The following is a 20,843-nucleotide window of genomic DNA, read 5'->3' as shown; positions in this document are numbered from 1 at the left end:
CTCATTTTCCTCAGTGGCATTCCGTCATTCCATGTTCTCAGAGCTATCCTGTGTTAGAGAGGGTTGCAATGGGACTTTTTCTCTGGGGTGGGAAAACTGCCATCTTGGATAGAACAGGTTAGATTTCTACAAGATTAGAAGTTTCTGAATGTGTTTCTCCCCTCCCCCCGGTTTCTGCCTTCTTTGAAATCCATCCTCACGGGAAAGAAAAACTGTCCTTTGAGAGCTTCCCAAGCTGTGCAGCAGCTATTCACGGCCCCCTTACAAGAGCAGAGGACACGGGACCGAGCGGGGCTGTGGACAGCGGGAAGAGGGAGGACACGGGACCGAGCAGGGCTGTGGACAGCGGGAAGAGGGAGGACACGGGACCGAGCAGGGCTGTGGACAGCGGGAAGAGGGAGGACACGGGACCGAGCAGGGCTGTGGATGGTGCAGAGGCTGTATCTCAGGCTTGACTTTCAGACTAAGAGATTCTCCTCCTTCAGCAGCAACACTGTCCTCCTTCAAGCTCCCAAGAGGGGTTGCAAATGGATTTAAAAGCTTCCCTTACACATAACTGTAAACAGGAAGCAAGTGGGCAATGACACCCTCACAGGGAAATATCCTTTGAGCATAGGTTGATGCATGCAAAGAAAACACCATTTCCTTAGGCTCTTTGCATGGGTTGGTCCTTCTGCTTTCCTCCCTTCTTTTGCTAACCTTGCTTTTTTTTTCCTCCTTCTTTGTTGATGAAGGTTCATAATAAAACCATTGTATTTTTGTTTGGATTCATTTAAACGCTTTTTTTTTTCAATACCTGGTTCCATAGCATGTTTTTGTCTTACTTTTGTCTGTTGTCTTTTTGTTTGGAAATTATGTGCACGATGAGTCACCAAGTCTCCTTTGGAGGATCCAAAGAGATACCGGAATCAACAGACAACTCCAAAAAGTGAAATTCAACTGAAACTATGAAAGAAGGGTTTTTCTTACTAGCAAAAGGTTTGGACAACTAAAATAGGAGTTGCTGAGATCAGGGCAAAATTTCTGGCCTTTAGAAAAATAATACTGCCCATACTTATGTGTTTTGGCTGGATTAGGAAGAGCAGAGAACTTTCAAATAGTTGAACTGAACATTCTACATCAGAAATGTAAGTTATGTGTTGAGCATGGAGGATGGGAAAGTGAGAAGTGCTGAGCGAGTCCCTTTCCCTTTGAAGGGAAGCAGACTGGGAGAAGAGAAAGGCACTGGGTGTTGTCACCTTTGGCCTGTCTGACCTTAGGAACTGCCCTCGAGTGGCAGGGGCCTCGCAGGGGAGACAGTCAGTGGACACTTGGACAGAGAATGAGCCCAGGGAGATTAGCCTTTCTCTCCAGTCAGCTGATTCTCCAGCCTTAAGTCCTTAGTTCCAGCATTTATTTCACATCTCTTAGGCCAAAGCACATGCAGCAGTTAAGAGAATGAAGATGTCCAGGGAATATCACACCAGAGAAGAAACTAGATAACCCAATGGTGGGAGTCTCCGTGACATCTCTGTCATTCATCAGTCTGTGGCTTGGAGCAAATTTGGGCTGTCAGTGGCTCTCAGGAACCTCATATTCAGAATGGGACTAACAATCATAGCTATCTGAGTAGTCAGGGTCCTGCAGAGAGCCAAACATAGAGGATGAAGCAAATTTGTTCAAAGGAGTTGGCTTAAGCAGCTACAGACACCAGCAGGTTTGACATCTGTAGTACTCATGGGGGCAGCAGTATGAAAACCCAGGAGACCCAGTGGTATAGATGAAGTCCAAAGAAAATTGGTAGAAAGTTCTCTCTTGCTTGGTAGAACTGATCTTTGAATTCTATTCAGGTGTTTGAGTGGTGGTTAGAGACCCACCCACATTTCGGAGAATGATATGCTTTACTCAGAGTTCCCCAGTGTAGATGTCAGTCTAATCCAAACGAGCACTCACCATGTTGACATAGAATGAAACATCACTCCAGATCCTGGGGCTGATATGTTTGCCTGGCACATTGTAGGGGACTATATAAGTGTTTTCATTATTATTACAACTGTGACAATGACAACAGTGATGGCAGTGAGGACTAGCAGTACCTCTGTTGCCAGTACCATGAGGGAGTCTGAAATTCCAGGTTTCAACCCAATTTTATGACTTATTAGCTGTATGACCCTGAGCAAGGTCTTCAACCTTTGCAGGACTACATTTAGTTATCTATAAAGCAGTCAGAAAGAAAAGCATTCTTCATGGGGTGCTATGTTGTATGAGTTTTTATAGAAAATAGCATTTTGAACTGTGTTTGACAGTTGCACAGCACTAAGTATTTACAACTGCAGCTGTGATATGATGATGATAATGATGATCTTGATTTATTAACATCACTACAGAACTGGACACCATTGTGGCCTTCTCGACCTTCCAACATCTTATCTGTAAAATGATTATTGCAATAACATTTTGATGCACAGAATGTATGATATCTATTTTCTATCACTGTTACGATGATGATGATGATGATAATGATGATGATGAATATTACCATTGTTACTGTTATTCAATTTGATACATTGATTAGCAGTTGACATGGGAGGACTCATGAGCTTTTTTGAGTCTGTGTTTCTTCATCTGGAAAATGGGGTGAGTATCATAAAGCCCCCTTTTTTCTGCCATGTAGCTGTAAAGAAATGAGTTAAAGCACACAGAGTGTCTGGCACAGTTCCTGGCCAGTGCTCAGTGAATGTGGGCCACTCTGCATCACTTAGTGCCTTGAGGGCCAGGCACCAAGAATGCTTTATAGTAGCAACAACCCTACTGTCCAGGTCCTTTCTACAACCTCCCTGACCTCCCATGTTTTGTTACAACACTGACCAAGACTACACAACGTTCCAACTTAGTCACCCTGTTCTAGACAACTCTTAGATGCAGGAAAGATTTTCTCTTTCTGTTTGGAAATTATACGAACGAAGATACATTATCAGTTCTCATCAGCCATGAATGCTGGCTCGGTGGCCTAGGCCCCTCCTTAGCACGTGTGTCCCTCTCCATGTGGCTGCTCTCCAAGTATTTGAAGACAGCTCTCACATCCCGTCTAAGCATTTTTGTCATCAGACTAAATATCTCCAGCTCTTTCACCCTTTTGTCACATAACACGATTTCCAAATCCCTCATGATCTGAGTAGCTCTCATTTGGACCCACTCCAGGTTTTCAATGGGCCCCTTAAAATTCGTCACACGGGACAGCATTCAGCAGTCAAGATGGACATGCTGGCCCCACAGAGAGCTGTGCCTATGTCTTTGTGGCACAGTCTTTTAAGTCTGTAGGAGATCTTTTAACAGCCTCATCAGGCCTTTGCAGTTTTATTTTGAGCTTTGATTGGCTCACATTCTTTATGCAGGAATTGGTCATATGCAAAACCATTCCCCCTCCTGCCTTTGACAGTTGAAGCTTTGAATCTATATGTGTCTCACAGTCCAGTTATAATTCATCTTATTATGTTTGGCCTGTGTTTCTAACCACTAAAATGCTTTGAAAAAAAAGCATATAGTTTTATGAGAAAATCAGTTCAAAATCAGTTTATGCTTATTGCAAGAATACAGAAAATTACCAAAAAAAAAAAAAAAGATATGCCACCATCCAGTTTGCTGACTTCCTCCTAATCAGATACCTTGGATTATATTTGTGTGTGTTTGATGTATGTGTGTGCATTCATAGTTACAGAAGATTTCACTGTTTATATCATTTCAGTTCCTTTTTAAATTATTATTGTAGTTGAGCACTTCCCTGTATCATTAAATCATTTAAAATCATTATTTGAAAGACTCTTGGACTTGCTGATAGTCCATCTTTTTGTTCTTTTACCCATTCCTCTATGGATAAAAAAAAAATGAAAGTCATTTCCAAAATTTTTTCTCATATCAATCATGCATCAGTGAGCACCTTTTTCTCTATCATAGTTTCTTCATCTCAGTACTATTGACGAATTTTCCACCAGAAGATGTTTGGTGGCAAGAATAGTCCTGTCTGTTACAGGATAGTTGGCAGTGTCCATGGGGTCAGGAGCATCCTTGCCACCCTGATCATGACAACCTAGACTGGCTCAGGGAACTGACGAATTTCCCCCAGAAAGAACAACTGGTCTTTTTCTTGGTTACTTTGTGTGTCAGGGGACAGCGGTATCATCCACCCTAAGGAGGAGACAGAGGCAATGCATTGTCAGTGGAGAACTGTGAAACCAACCACCATCAGGCACGTCTTATTTCACCGTGTACTAGTAATGTCCATAATGAAGTTCTCCTCCTTTCCAGCACAGAGCGCTCCTATTTCACCACCATTTCCTCCACGGTCTCCTTGGGAACAAATCACAAAGCAGGTTCCCCATAGACCTGTGAAATTTTAACAAAACAATTTTCTTCATGAATCTTGTCCTTTAAAAAAAAAAAAAAACTTTCCCTGATCCTCACTGGTCTCAGATCTGTTTAGAATAGGCCTGGAGGGAGTCTTTGTTACACTTAGAATCCCACTTGTCTTGATTAAGCATATTTTTTTCCTTGATCAAGTTCAAAGGACCTAACTCCCTATCTGACAGTGTTATCTCCCAGTGTTCAAGGACCACCAACTTGAAGGTGTGATGCACTTACTCCAGTTGGCCAAAACATTTTCTCATTATAATATTTTTTGATTAGAAAACACTTTCAGTGTCTCAGTTTTCACTGCTGACTCAATGTAGACACTATTCTAACCTGTCCCTTCCCAGACTATCAAATTTGATTTCCCACAAATGCCTGATAAGTTCCTCCCACCACTCTGGACCAATCTCCTTGCAGCCCCATGAGCACACAGTAGACTGCATGACTTCTCAGGTGTTGCCCTACTTCCTCAGAAGACCATTTCTCATTTCATATACAAACTCTGTCAGTGGGAAACTTTCCTTAGGTTAATTTATTTTTCCATTGTTTATTATTGCATCTGAAAGACAGTGAGGCCAAGAGATCTTCCACCTACTGGTTCATTCCCTCAAATGCTTGCAACAGCCAGAGCTAAGCCAGGCGGAAGCCAAAAGCCTGCAGTTCCAGCCAGGTCTGCCATGTGATCACAAGGACCCAAGTAGTTGAGGCATCATCACCAACCATGTCCAAGTGAGTATATTAGAGGAAGCTGGATTGGCAGTGGAGACAGGATTCAAACCAGGGGGTTGGATGTGGGATGTGATCATCCCATTCTTCTCTGAACTCTTGATTGTGTTGTCGACATCCTGTCACATGGTCTTGCTCTTAACCATGTGCTGCTAATTGCTTTAGTGACACATTCCTATTAGGAAGTATAAACTCCCTGAAGGCAAAAATGCCTCACCCCGTCCCTGTAAATATTTTCCAAAAAGTAGTCTATAATACTTATGAAGCAGTTGATAATAAAGGTATAATGTGTTCTGTCCTGAAATTAGTCAACTTCTTTGTTTCCTTTCTTAGCTCTCTACAACCCAGTGCAAGAATTAAAAATGTATACGTGAATGATTCAGATAGTTGAATGTGACCTTAAAAATAACTGGCTAAACATCCAACTCTAAGTCTCAAAAGATACACTGGTTTTGGTTCATTGTTCATCTATTTGACAAGTATTTTCTACAGGAATAAAATTATGAGTAACTGTTTCTAATATTTATAAGCACTTTTCGCCTCTTTTAGCTATCCATATCCTTCAACAAAGACAAGCCGTCATTAAACCTAGGTTATACAATTTCTTGGGAACTGGTTGAGTTAAGGTTGGTTGCTGGGTTTTGTAAATCAAGAACTCTCTGTTCTGGGTCCCTGTAAATATAAATGCTTATCCTCAAGGTACCTGCTACCCATTTTCATTTCCAGCTATCATCCCGCCATTTGCTAAAGCTGAAAATAACATCTGATTCTCTGTGCTTTATCCCAATTTTTCCAACTCTGAACTATTAGGAAATTGTCATCATTACGTTGTGGTTTTAAAAAATGTTAAGGAAAATTAAAACAATGAATTTTCACAACTCAGAATACTAACACCAGAAAGATGTTGGAGGAAAAGGATAGATGGCTAAGGGTAGGAAGGAAAGAAAGAAAATCTGTAGTAACTAGTTGTCTGTTGAGAATCAGCACCGTGCTCCTGTTTATCCACCTGCAATACCTGCAGGTATTGGAAGTCACAGAGGAGCCCAAGAGACTGCGCTGCAACTTAATGGTGTTAACCTTGATTGGATGCTGGCAGGAGTGATTCAAGGGTTGTCCTCAAACAGACCCAAATCTATTCTGAGAATGTGTTTGCAGCGAGAGGCAGGGTTTTTTTTTTTTTTTTTTTTAAGGTTTCAGAGAAAAAAGAAAGTTCTTTTAAGTCCAGCCTCCAGGAGCTCCTTGACCAGCAACCTTCGGTACTCACTGTCCTCGTGGGGTCAGCCCACATTGATTTAGTGATTAACTCCAGCATTTTTCTGGCTTCTCCGCTGCAGCAGCACATTTCAGGTTTCTAAATATAGGCCAACCCAGGCAATTAGGAGAGCTTCTGTTTTTAAATGGTATTCAGCAGGCAGAAAGCCCAGTTTGCAAATGAGTGATCCTGTGTATGGTTTTTAGACCCAGATGACTTGATTGACAAGCAGTGCTGTAGCCTTGGTTCCATCCCCACCTCCCCCAACTTGTTGGGTTATACAAGAAGCATCTGCATTTGCTACTTCAAAGGCTATGCTAACCACAAGGAGCTTTACTTTGTCCTCAGAAAAGCACACTTGTTAATGACCTTGTTGATCACCTCCATCCTGGGCTGCCAAGTTTTGTGGTCTTGCTCTTCTTACCGGGTATAAGTTGAACTGGTACATGTTGAGTGAATGCATGGTCCTACAATTAGTCGGCTTGTGGTAACTTGAAGTTTCCATTTGGTCTCTACCTGACTCCCCACTGTTTCTTAATTTGCCCAAGATGAGACATTGTTCACACTGCCACCTAGGAAGCTAGAAATGACAATGTAGCATTGACTCTGAGTGGGATCAGGTCCAGAACTCCACTGTTCAAAGCTGACCTTCCATATATGCAATCCAATTCCCTTTGGGCAGGGTCTAGCAATCACTCCCTGCTGGACCACAGGGTCCTTTGGCCCAAATTGTGTGCTCACAATGAATCTCAAATACGAACCATTATCATTATCTATACAATGCATGATATGCTCCACTTTGCTGTGTCAGAGCTATTAATGCGTTAAGTGCGAATGAAGCTTCTGTCTCCTTGGGCCCTTGGTTCTAGGATCCCTAGGGATACCAAAATCTACAAGTGCTCAGGTCTCTTGTATTAAATAGTATGCTATTTGCATATAACCTACACATATTATCCTGTATACCTTGAATCACCTCTAGATTAGTTATAATGCAGTATAACTACTTTGAAAATAGTTATTACTGTGTATCATTTAGGGAATCATGGTAAGAATAAAAGTCTACACCTATTCAGTACAGGTGTGAGGTTTGTTTGTTTGTTTTTCTAAATATTTTCGGCACAAATTGGTTGAATTCCTGTATGTAGCACCCACAGCTACAAGTGCTGACTGTAATCAAATCTTTCTAATCTTTGAAAAATTCTTTTGATATTTGTTAACTTTTAACAAAATTAAATGAAGAAAAGAGAACAAAACTTATAAAAACAGACATATACTAGGTTTGTCTTGGGTTGGAGCCCGTACACAAGAGTACTTCTAAAAATTCTGCTTTCCATGAAATGTTTGAGGCACTCTCCTATACACATTGGGATGGAGGAGCAATATCACGCACAACAGAAACTGCCCCCATCTGCGCCTTCATTCTGCAAAGCTTGACCCAGCAACATTGGCTTTTCCTGGGTTTCCTGACAGACACAGGACCTCAGAATACACCCAGGCCTCCAGTACAAGAACCTGATTCCAGGACACACACACACACACACACACACACACACACACACACAATTCCTGTTAGAAGTCTTAGAGGATTGGGGCTCAGTTTTCAGCCTGGAATGGTGTGAATCTCCATGCTCATAAATGCTGGGCCTTCTCTACTGTTTCTGCCAGAACTGCCTCTGAGGAAGAAGCAGCATCTAAAATGGAATAATCTTACGGACGTGAGATGTTAACATATCAAAGCTGCCTTTTTTTCTTCCTTTCCTGTGCTGTCTCCATTGTAATGGATCTTGCTGGCACGTTAGTAATGCAGAAACTTGGGACATTTCAAAAGAGCGGAAATTCTTGGGCATCTCCAGGGTGAATTTTGGCATGGGCGCCACAAGTGGTCTCAGGTTGCAGAGATGAGGATGTGGGTCCTCCCCTGTCTGGGTTAGCAGAGATCTGTGCAGCAGGAAAAGTGGAAGTCATCTGATGGCCCTTCCTGAGCTATAACAATGCCAATTCCTCAGACCCCCTCCCCCAACCAGCATGGATGTCACCACTAGGCTCTTGACAAATCTGCAGTCCTCTTTTGGTGGACCCATTGCCTGAAGTGAGGCTAGGACAGTGACCTGCTGACCAATGCTTGGAAGCAGATTTCTTCTTTTCTCCTTCATGAAATCAAGCATCCCTCTTCTGCAACACCTCGACCTGGTGGAGAGGTTGTTTCCCCAAGATTCTGATCGGGTGCGGATCACAGCCTCCTGTCTCCCACCCAGCCTCTCCCATCACACTGGCAGCTCACTCTGCTGTTGGTAGAGGAATGTGGCTCTTTCCCTCTGGTCATGCACCATTGTTTCCCAAGATGCTTTTTTTATTTTTTAATTTTTTTCTTTATTTTATTTGTAGTCTCTGTCACTGTGCTGGGGCAAGGGGGTCAAGAGATCTGACACAAAGTGGGGGAAATGCTAAATCTGGAATCTATCTTCCAGACGGCGCAAGAATAAAAATTCATGGCAGTACGGCGGCTGCTGACACACTACCAAAGACATATGGCAGGTAGCATTATTTATTGTGGCAAGGAGTTCATAGAAGTGCTACCTCAAAGCACCCTGAGAGATCCTAAAAAGCCCATCTGCCATCAGGTGAGGCAGATTTATAGAGGCTGCGCTTAGCGAGGTCAGGCGATGCGGCTCAGGAAGCAGGCTCCTCGCAGAAAGCCTGGATTCCCTTAACGTATTCAGCGCAGTACGATTGGTTCAAAGGAGGGCTTGAGTCGGTAATGTTGACCATAAAATTGCAGTGACACGCTGCTGCAGATAAGAGGCCTGGAGGAAGGAGGCGGGGATACTGCAGGCGCAGGCCAGACTGGAGCATGCGCTCATATTTTAGGTTAATGTTCAGGCAGAGAATGGGGGATGGGACAGGGCAGAGGAGGGTTTGCACAAAGGAAAGCCGAACCCACCGGCCTGGATGTGGCAAACTCCCTGCATCTGTACACACACATCTGCAGGGCCTCCAGGGGTCTTGATAGAGCAGGAAGGTGGCCACACCTAGCCACCCAGAGATAAAAGCATAGGAGAGCCAGACCACCCGGTCAGACCTCACGGTTGTCCCTGGAGTCACGCAGGACAAGGACAGCTTTCGCCCATGGCGCCTGCCAGCTTGTTCAGGTGTCCCACAGCCTCTAAGTCAGCCCTGCAGACATGGGGTCAAGTGCCCACACTGACATGCACAAATCTCGCTTCACCCCACTGCGTCCACATGCAAGCCCAGAACTGAGCTGTGCTGTGAGCTCAGCAGGGCTGAGATGCAGAGGAGGCTGCCAAACCAGGATGCTGGTTTCTGCATCTCTGGAATCACACAGAGCCAAGGACAGAACAGGCAGCCTGAGCATGCACACCCAGCGGAGATGCCCAAGTTAATCACTGTGTGATTTGGGGCTGGTGTCTTCTATGTGCATTAACTGATCCAGGTCAGTGTTTCCTGATGAGGTTTCTTTTAACCACTGCATTTGCTATCCCAGCAGGTGGCCTCCTGTAGGTGACTCGGACACAGGATTCAACTTAGCTGTCGGCTTTGCACGTCTGAATTAGAGATGGAATATATAAGGGGAAGAGACGGCCATCTAAATAATTGAGGTGATTATCTTTTTCTGAATTATTCAGCTAAGAGCTAAATTGTCCTATAAATTCACGGAAAGGTAGGTTTTTGGTTTGAATTATACAGATAATAGCTTTCATTCTTCACTTTTCTCAAGCTGGTAGGTCCAGTTGTAAAGGGGCTCTTTCTCCCTTTATTGAATCTGACATCATTTCAACCTTTAGCTCCACTTGCTTTTTATTATTATTATTATTAAAGATGTATTTATTTATTTGAAAATCAGGGTTATACACAGAGAGAGGGATTTTCTATGTGCTGGTTCACTCCCTAGATGGCTGCAAAGGCCAGGGCTGAGCCAGGCTGGAGCCAAGAGCTTCATGCAGGTCTCTCACGCAGATGGCAGCAGTCGAGGCACTTGGGCCATCTTCTGCTGCTTTCCGTAGGTCATTAGGGAACTGGATCAGAATTATCCATATGGGACACTGGTATTGTAGATGGTGGCCTTTGCTACTATAAAGCAACATACCCACCCTTCCACCTGTTTTCAAATGCCCTCCCAACCAGGTGTCCATATGAGCTGATCAGAAACATGGAATGAAATGGTGATTTCATTTTGGTGCAAAAAAAATTTGCAAATTTGTACCTGTTGTGTTTTTGGTAATAAAATGCATTTTTCATGAAATATATTGGAGACACTTTGCACAGGATAGACCTTTGGGTGTCAATCTTGGTTAGGAAGATCTTTAGCATTTAGACTCTGGCATGAGGGGACATGTGAGTTCTCATTGCATAACCCTCCTCTGTTACTTTCTTCTCAAAGCAGAGAAGCTGTTTAAATTTCTCTGTGGCTTTTGGCACCATCAAAATCTTGCCTGTGATAGAGGGGACTCTCCTTCTTCCATCGGTGTATTCTGTGGATCTCCCACCTGTGATTGTTAAGACAGAAACACCCACTCCTGCGTATGTGCTGGCTGCTCCCAGCAGGCATCCAGGGTCCTGTTGTAGGTATTTTTTTTCCTACATGGAATCCAGATCAGCCCTCCCTGTGAGCCTCAAGCTCCATCCTGAGGGAGGCAGCCACCAGCCCTTGCAAAGCCAAGAGGACCCTCAGAGCCCCTGGCTATCTCTGCTCAGATGGTCAGCCTGGCCCATTGGCCTTCACAGCCACTCTTCCAAGTGCCACTGTGGAGCCCCCGAGGGCCAACGCTTGACCTCATTAATACAGAAGGGGAGAGAGCTAAGTGAATGTTTTCACAGCCTCCCTTTTCCCCAGGCCACCTGGAGGTTAGCAGGGCCAGAGGCTGCTCTCGAGTTCATAAACCTGTTAGGGTATTCGGAGTCATGATTCTCTTATTCAACTGCCTGTGCTTTTCCTTGGGACAACTAATCCCTCAGCGTGACTGGTGGAAGCCGCAGTATTGATTTCTGTGTCTCTCTAAACCTCAGTTGTGTTCAACGCTTGTTAGACATCTGAAGGCTCATCCACTAGGCTCTGGGGGCAATTTGAGAGCATGCCTCACCAAGCTGCTCTTGAGAGAAGTTTCTGAGAGGATGCAGGGCAAGGCAATCAGATAGATTTTTTAAATGAGAGGAAGGAAGGGATGACAGGAGGGGACAGAGGAAGAAAGGATATGGAGAGAAAATGGGGGAACAGCAGAGAGGGTGAACAAAGGACAGAAGAGAGGAAGTGCTTTCTCCTGCCAATGGAAATCCTAGGTTTTCATCCTTCCCCTCCTTTGAGCTTGCTTTATAAACAAGAACTATACTCTTTTTAATCTTTCTGGTCCACACTAACTGGAAAGGGAAGAGGACAAGTCTGGACGGTGCACCTGTTGGGGTACAACTGTGGGAGACAGTGGGGTGTGGGTGTCCTGCTGAGTTGTGTGGCTTGGGGCAGCCTCCACAGCCTGCATTTGGGTTCTCTCCCTCCTTCCTGCGATGGCAAGAGCTTGAGTTGGTCCCATTGAAGCTGTAAGGAAGATTCCTGCAACTTCCATGTCTCTTCCCAGCCACCACCTGTGTTCACAGAGGGCTGCTAGCATCAGGTGTCTCTCTGGGGCATGCAGCAGGGTGTGCGGCCAGCCCCTGGCTCTGAGTCCTGTTCTCTTGGTGATTTTTCTCTGCCTCTCTGGACCTGCTTCAGGTGCTCCAACGGCAGGGCCTCTGGGTCTGTCAACACCAGTGATTCCCCACTGATGTCTGGGGATATCCGTGTTGCTCACAATGGTGACAGTAGATAGATGAGTGGCATCTATTAGTGGGAAGTGACAGGGTATTGTCAAGCACCTTATGAGGCACAGTGTCCTGTAATGAGGAAAAGATCCACTAGGATCGTTCGGCAAAACTTTTACCTCAAACACTCCTTTCCTCTACTAGAAGCATAGCCTTATCACTTTCAGGGTAGGTTTAAATAACAAGATGTTTTTATGTTCAGACCGTACAGCCCATGTGCTCCCAAACCAAGCTTTCTAGAATATGCCCAAGAATCTGTGTTTGGGAAAATAGCCTCAATGGCTCAGCTAAAACCAGATTTGAAACTCCTAGAAAGATAAAAAATGCACCCCCTTCTAGCTGGTGTCAAATGTCCAAGTTCAAGTCCATACTGTTTTGTCAGAAATCTGCTCCATGAGCTCTAGAATCAGAGGAGAGTCCTCCCGTCTGGCTCAAGGTGTCTCCGCAGGGGCTTAGATGCTCCCATGCTGCAAGGAATGGGTCAAACTTGGTCTCCCTGGTGGCTTCAGGGAGTTCTTGTCTGCTCTGGTGGGGCATTTCATGGAGTCCTTGCCGGGGGCCTTGGGACACAGTGAAGGAAAGAACAATAGTAAAGAAATCGCACAAAATCCAAAGGGACAAAAAGGCAGATGGTTTCATGGTAGTATAAATCACAGTCCAAATATCACACAGATTTCTGATGATGACGCAGAGAACAGACTTGTGAAATCTGCTTTCTTCTGCCAAGAGAAAGAGCTAATGAAATTACCCAAGTTGATCTCAATCATTGTCATAGTATTGTGTGTTCCTGTAACTATGGGGAGCTGATTCAGGAACCCATAGGGGTTGGTGTAGTGGCACAGCTGATAAAATGCCAGTTAGGATGCTCCCACCCCATACTAGAGCCCTGATTCTATACTTGTCTCCATGCCTAATCCAGCTTTCTGCGAATGTGCACCCTAGGAGGCAACAGGGGGTGGTTCAGCGCCTGGGCCCTTGCATTCACTAGGGAAGTCTGGTGGCTGGAATCCCAGACTCCTTGCTTTGCCCTGGCCCAGGGCTGGTTGTTGTGAGCATTTGGGGACTGAAACAACAGATAGAAGATCTCTCTCCCTCTTGCTCTTTCCCTCCTTTTCCTTTCCTATCTACCTTCCTATCTACTTCTGTGTCCCTCTGGCTTTCAAGGAGTTGATTATTTTTAAGAACAAACCTGGGAACCTGCTCAGTAGTTTGCTTTGTTTCTTCGAACTCTGTAGTGTGCATGGTAGGGTGTGGGTATCCCCATAGGAGGGCTCAATGGCTGGTCCATTCCTAGCCTAGGTCTCCTGGCCCATTCTTCCTGGCTGCTGCTTTTTATTGGTTTTCCTCCTCATCTGCAGCCTGGGCTCTGGCCCCTCCTCATTATCATTACCTTCCCTGAGATTCTAGCCTGCCCCTCATCAAGATTTATAGCGCCACATTCATTAGGTGATACAATACTGTCAACAGAATCAGCAGTGGCAGCGGTGGCCTCATTATCTCCATGGTTAACCCCTGCTTCCCCAGTGTTGGTCCCTGTCAGGGATTTTAAATTCAAATTAAATTTTAATGCAGCAGCTTTGATGTTCGAGGTAGAACTGCCTGGCCAGGAGGTGGCTGGGGACTGGGATTCTATTGTTCCATTTTTCTTCCTCTTATGAACTCCAACCAGACGTCCCTAGAAGACACTTTTTCTCATCCAGAACAGCTGCATCCTGATACTGTGGCTTATTTCATTTTCCGAGTGCAAGAATAAATTAAGGCAGATGTGTTTCAAATGTGTAGATCATGCCATTGTCCAGAGACCATTGCACGTGGCTCTGGGGGCTGACTAGAGGATCCTGACCTGTAAAATCAAAATCATTATCATTTCTGTTTGAGGAGGAAGTGAGTCACTTTGGAGACTTCTGGACATTACAAAATAAATAGCACCCCTTTTCAGAACCTGTTTCTCTTTGTAACTCTCCCTGGGTACGTGGATACATGCCATATGAGCTGTTTTATTAACTCAAGTTTTCATCTTTAGGCATTTGCAAACCAAAATGAGTTAATTTGTCCCAGCTGCCATCAAAGCTTTGTGAGGTAGAAACTTTGCCGTATTTTGGGCATCATGAAAAAGTACTGAGTTGAATTGTCACTGTGTAACATGGTAGGTGCTTCTTTTCTACTTCCTGCATTGGCCTTGTCTGGCCCATCTAGGAGAGGGATGATGCTCCAGACAGTTTGCCCAATGGTGTTGATTATCCACTGTCTCCATTGACCCTGGAAACTCACAACATCAGAGTTGCCCATTTCAGTTACAAAGTCTAAAAGTCCAAAGTCTAAAAACACATTCTGTGAGCTAACTGTCCTATTTGGCTACCAACAGTAGTCTGAAAATTCATGATTGAAGGAGTAGAAGGAGTAGAAAACAATCTCAACAACATCAATAAAATTCAGTCTACTATGAATGGTGTCCTCACCCTGTATCAGACCCATATTAGATGTGATTCCGTGGATTCTGCTAAACAATTCTGTGATGTACAGTTGCTATCACTGAGTCTTTCTAGAGGTAAGATCAGCCATTCACAGAGCATCTGTGTCTTGCTTAAGGTCATATGGTGAAAGGACAGGATTTGAACCTGCTCTGCCCATTCTGAACAACCATGTATGTTCTCTCCAGTAATTCTCTTTAAATGAAAATCCACTAGACATAAGAGCCACAATTTTCCAATTTGACTGCAACTTGCTAAAGTAAACAGGTTGCCCTTAAAAGAATTGGGCTCACGTCTATCTTTAGTTAATTATTAATTATTTGAAAGGCAGAGACACAAACAAAGAAAGAGACTAACATCTTCCAACCTCTGCTTCACTCCCCTCAAAGGTCCCCAGCAGCTGGGGATGGGTCAGATTGAAGTCAACAATGAGAATTCAGCACAAGTCTCTCTCATGGGTGACATAGGCCCAACTGCTTGAGCCATCACCTGCTGCCTCCCAGAGTACAATTAGCAGGAAGTTGAAATGGGAGGCAAGAGATGTGCCTGAAACCCAGACACTCTAAAATGAGATTGACATCTCAAGCAGCATCTTAATGGTTATACCAGACACCTGCTCCATCCATCCCTCCACTTTAATAGTGTATCGTGTATTTCCTTGGTTTTATCCATTCAAGACCGTACTAACAGTGTTGTGTGTGTGTGTGTGTGTGTGTGTGTGTGTGTGTTTACTTGAAAGTCTAAGATACAGAGAGAAGGAAAGACCCAAAAATGTTCTGTTTTGGTTCCATCCCCAGATGGCCACAATTGCTGGGCTTGGCCAGGCTGAAGTCAAGAACCAAGAGCTTTATCCAGATCTTCCACATAAATAACAGAGACCCAAATACTTGAGCCATCTTCTAGTGTTTTCCCAGGTGCTTAGTAGGGAGATGGATTGGAAGTGCTGGGACCAGGACACAAAGTGATACCCATGTGGGATGCCAGGATTACAGGCAGTGATTTTACGCCACGCCACTGGAACCAGGGGTGCATATTTGTTGTGTTTTTAGCACACCTACTGAATCCTTATAAGAAAGCCAGGTTACCAGTTGTCTTCTGACTGATGATATCCCTTTAGGTATCAACAGGTTTCTGTAGAATCAGTATCTGCATGATCAGGAATGGGAAAGGGCTCTTCATTAATCACTTGAGCCTTGAAATCACTGAGTCCACCATGGGCCAGCTCAGTGACCTTGCCCAATTACTTTATCCTTAATCTCAGTTTCCTATCTAAACAAAGAAAACATTCTAATCATCCTTGCTTCACATGGCTTTTGCAAAAGCAATTGAGATAGTGTGTATATGGAGTACTTTGAGCAGTATGTGGCCTATGATAGATATTCAATACATATTCATTATCATTGTCATTGTTAATATTATTGTTAACATTGCCTCCTAGGCAAATCAATGCATAGAATGTATCCATAACCAAGTTTCTGTGCACTCACTTCCTGCTTGACAGTGAAGTTATGTCCTAGTAAATGTACCTTGAGTTGGAAGTATAGTGAATTGGAAACACAGCTAATATATCTACTAAACACTACAGCGTTGGCTAACCTACCTGGAATATGCTCAGAACTCTGTCATTAGCCTATGGCTGGGCAAAATACCCTAACATCAAGTCTATTTTGTAACCAGATGTCAACTATCTCATGTCATGTACTGAATATTCTGTGGTACTGAGGGTGAAAAACCAGGTGATTGAAGAGGTCCCCTTCTCCAGCCTTGTAAAACAAGAGTCATGAAATTGAACCATTGTGAGTCCAAGATGAGGTAGATAGTGGTGTGTTAGGTGACTGACCATGGATATGAATGCCGTTTCTACCTGTCTCTGAATAAGCAACTGCAGAGCAGAGAAGTAGGAAACAAAAATGAAACATGAAGAGAATCATTGTGTGACCGATTTGTACAAGTCAATCCTGAACATGCTAGAAGAGTAGTTTTCTAATTGTGCTCACAGGTATTCTCTTCACATGAGGGCAGCAGTCTGTCCTCCCATGTATTCTCCGAGTGAGGCATAGACACACAGCTGCTTAGTGCTAATCTCCCACGCGGAGAGCGAGGAAGACCCATTAGAATTCTCTCATCCTGGCTTCCCTGGACTTTATTTCCGCAATCTTCATAATTCAGTTGTAACATTGCACTTACGCATTATCTACAAGGTCTGAGCTTGTAGTGATGGTTTTAAATGAGTGGCTTTGGACGTTTTTATGCTTTTTCAGTTATGTCTCTTAAAATGAAATTTCATAAGCATTTAGCTGGTAATAGGAACCAATTGCCTGAGTTATTTCCAAACAGAATGTGCAAAGGTCAGGATACTATGGTTAGAGACCCACACACAGAGAGGGTATTGTAATGAAAGAGACAGAAGCATGAAGCCCTTGGAGGCTGTGTGGGAACTGTGGCTGCCCGTACCACTTTGACCTCAGAGTGGCTGGGGCAATGGGAGGTGGTTAAGGAGCTGCTGTAGGGAGCTACTTCCTGCTGAGGAGGCCTTTGCTGTTGCCTCCCAACATGTTACACCCATCTTGCCTCTGTCTCTTCTCCATTGTAACACCCCTTGCTTTCCTAGGACTTGGGCAAGGTGTGAAAGAGAGAATCCCTCCCGGTCAATCACTGTCTAACCCAGGCCCAGCTCCTCCCAGACTCTCATAGACCACCCCCACCATTGTCAACCCATCCCCTGCACTCCATTCTCTGCCATGAACTGAAAAGCAAATGGATTTGTTGACATGCTGAATGTTGTTACCTCCTGGAAATGGAAGCCAGGCAGTCCTAGCTTCTGATTACTCCAAGAGAATTTCAAATGCTGTGCAAAAGGCTGTGGACATCTGGAAAAGGTGCTGAAACCCAACTGTGAAATCAGGACTGAATTTGTGGAGTCCAAGAGAAGGGCTTCATAAAGGCACAAATTAAACCTGTAGAAAATCCACACCTTGTTTTACATACTTTCCCCAAACCAATGAACACCCTGGCCAACAGTCAAGTTTTGTTTTCCATCATGTCCTTACCTACTTATTAGCTACACATAAAGTAGCCATAAAACAACCGCCAAAAGAAGGGGAAGCAAAGATTGAGAATCATCCCCTGCCTGTAGAGGTGGATCGATTCAATCCCTGGATAGCATGGAGTTAGGCATTACCCAAGAGTGTGGCTGTGGATATTAACACCATATCTCTGCACAAAGGGAAGCCACAGTGGCCCACATTTCTACCTCATCTATGGCTGTTGTGAGCTCTTCTTGGTCCCAGGCCTGTTCCAGAGTAGAAGGCCATGGAGTGACTTCTTCCTGTCTTCTAGCTCCCAGCTGCCCATTACTCAACCCTTCCTTTCTTTGGGAATGACAGGACGGTTGGTGGGATATGGATGTAGTGATTAAGATGCTGCTTGAGGTCTCCACATCCTGCAGTAGTTTCCTGATTTGAGATCTGTCTCCTGTATTTGCAGCCCAGCTTCCTGGTATTGCACATGATGATGACTCAAGTATTTGGGACCCTAAGATCCATGTGCATGACCCAAACTGAGTTCTGGTACCCTGTCTTCCACCTTGCCTAATGCTGAATGTTGTGGGCATTTGGGGAGTGAATGAACAAATGAAAGATTTCTATCTGCAGCTCTGTTTCTTCTTCTCTCAAGTAAAAGAAAAGTAATTTTTAAAACTCAAATCCTTGTTTGTGGACAACATAAGCAATGTGTCAATAGTGAACGAAAGACCTGTTAACCTGGCAGAAGCTTGGGGACCAGCATCATCCACTGGCTCATCAGAGGATGTGCTGTCAGCTTACTGGGCATGAGAAGAAGTGAAAATCAAAGTCTCAGAAGGAGCTTCCTCCCTCTCCAAAACGAACTTCCCATGACAAATCTGTGAAGTCAGTTTGCAAATGCACAGTAACATGTTCAAATAAATACCCCGACAGAGCCTGCCCTTTCCATGACTGCAGTCATGGCACAGGTGGATGATGATAATACCATAGTCAAACCAGGAATGGCAGAAATAACTGCTCCAGAGACTGAATTGTGTCACCTGGTTCCTGGGCCTTGATCTTATAGGAGTGTCTCTTTGGACAGCCAAGGAAAGAGGCAGAGCTTTTCTAGTGAGTGTTGAATCTGGTCAAAACACAAAGATGAAACAGATATATAAGATATGATCTTGCCAGTGGTTCAAAATCTTTGAAGTCTGCTGGCCCACACTCATTGACTCTATAGCCAACTGGCTTTGCCAATAACATTCTAGTACTGTTCTAGCCCCATTGCCAATGTTGATTTCCATGGTTGATCTGTGCTGCTGCAGTTAGTCAACCCTACTCCCAGTGGACACGTTCCTTCCTTCCGCATGTTGGAGTAGGCATGGTCACACATCTGTCCCTTTGAGGAGACTGACCACAAAGAGTTAAGCTTTGAAATCAATGTTCCTTTCATGCATTTCCATCACTCCCAGATCCTTGGAGATAGCAGAAAATAGACACAAGGACATAGGTAATTAAGCTACAGGGGGACATTACAGACACTAAAATCTTACAAGTACTATTTATAGTCATCATTCCTGCCTTTCGTTTAAATTCTTTGTTATCTTCCCAGAAATTCCAGTGCAAACTCCTCTTCGTTCTCCTGTAAAGCAGTTTTCCCTCCCGTATTGCTGATGGATCCATGACTAAGGGTCCTGTGCAGTTTTTTTTTCTGGTTTGGTGAGATTCAGTGTCTTCAACAACTATTTTCCCAGCTTTCCCAGTCAACCACAAGCATTTGTAGAAATAAGACCTAGTGTGTTTGTGGTTCACCAGCATCAAGGGGCTGCTCGGGGACAGGAAGTTGAAGCTGCAGACACTGCAGTGACTTGTAGCCCTGTAGCCCTGCAGTAGGCTGGCTAGGACTCCTTTGCAGTCTCTGAATCCCATGAGAGCTTTGAGACATTTTTCTTCTTCCTGTACCCACAGGTCACATTTGTGCTCTTAAAACACACACTGATCATGGCCAGTGACCTTACCCTGCCTTCATACCACCTTCTTTCTCCTGTTAGGAGCAGATTTTCGTCTCCTGGCCCTACAGAAGGCTATGGCAGATGCTCATGTTTGCTTTTGCTAGTATTTTGGTGTTCTCCCTACTCTGTGGCACTCTCTGTAAGGAGAAAACGCCATGAGTTTGAATGTGAGATTTGAGTTCCATCCCATGCCTTCCATGAGACTTAGAACTTTCTGCTCTGAAGCTGTTCTCTGTTCACTCAGAGGGGCCAGTCAAGCACCCTATAAAACCCTTATCACAAAGGTACATAGCCATGATCAATCTAACTTAAAAAGCAAGGAACCAATCAGATAACCAACATGTGAACGTGCACCCTTCATATGTGAGAGGATCAGAGATAGCTCCAAACCCAGGCCCTACTGCCCCTGTCAGGGTCCACTGGTCTCGTGTACAAAATGATCACAGGCTTTTGTGGTCATTTTTCATGTGCAAGGCCTTGATGGCTTTGTGATGGGTTCTGATAGTAAAAGGTACCTGCCTGTTTCTTGAGGTTGTGTGTAGCAGGGAATCAGACCCTACTGGTTGTTGCCCACCAGAGAAGCGGGTGGGGAGTGGACAGAGATTGGGACAGTGACACAAGCAGATGTCATCCACACTGCAGGCTTTCTAATCAACAGAAACAGATGCTCTCCATGTTGAGATGTCACTAATGTAAAATTAGTATTTTTCTCTTTCTGCCAGAATGTAGGATTTACATGATCCCTCATGCAGATCACTGGAGGACTGGAGTATAATCTCATAACCAGCAAGGAGCCAATAAACCTTCATTCAGTAGAAAATTCAACTTCCAGAAAACTCTGGAAGCTTCTTTCACTGGGGGCTGTTCAGACTTCCTTACCCTACAACAGGGAGCCTTTGGGAGGTGTTGCTGTCAATCCGGCCTGTGCTCTTTTCCACTCTTGGCCCAAGCTATGCACTATTCACCATGTGACATCAGTGGTCAATAGAGATGAAGATGAGCTAAAGCCCAGATGTAGGGAGACAGCTGCAGAGCTGGTGTGAGCTTGAATATGGGCATAGACCCTGGGTGCCACTGGAGGAGGGTTGCCTCAGCCCTCTGGGACTCTAAGAGCAGTTGGGTGTGAGCTTAGTAAACAGCCGTTCTGTGTTGTGGGATTCAGTCACAGTGAGTATATTAT

At 44.4% G+C, this 20,843-nt stretch overlaps 1 long non-coding RNA gene across 1 annotated transcript in view; it reads left to right on the top strand.

Moving 5' to 3' along the window:
* The window catches only part of LOC131482273 (uncharacterized), a 444,806-nt gene that overhangs the window by 295,380 nt on the left and 128,583 nt on the right, over positions 1–20,843 (top strand). The window contains exon 3 of the long non-coding RNA XR_009246844.1: positions 9,870–9,981. This is a non-coding gene — a long non-coding RNA (uncharacterized LOC131482273). The remainder of the gene's footprint in view (positions 1–9,869; positions 9,982–20,843) is intronic.

The sequence above is a fragment of the Ochotona princeps genome, chromosome 16, assembly GCF_030435755.1.
Source record: "Ochotona princeps isolate mOchPri1 chromosome 16, mOchPri1.hap1, whole genome shotgun sequence".
Taxonomy (NCBI): Eukaryota; Metazoa; Chordata; class Mammalia; order Lagomorpha; family Ochotonidae; genus Ochotona; species Ochotona princeps.
The sequence above is the reverse complement of the archived record's forward strand: the minus strand, read 5'-3'. Positions and strand labels throughout refer to the sequence as shown.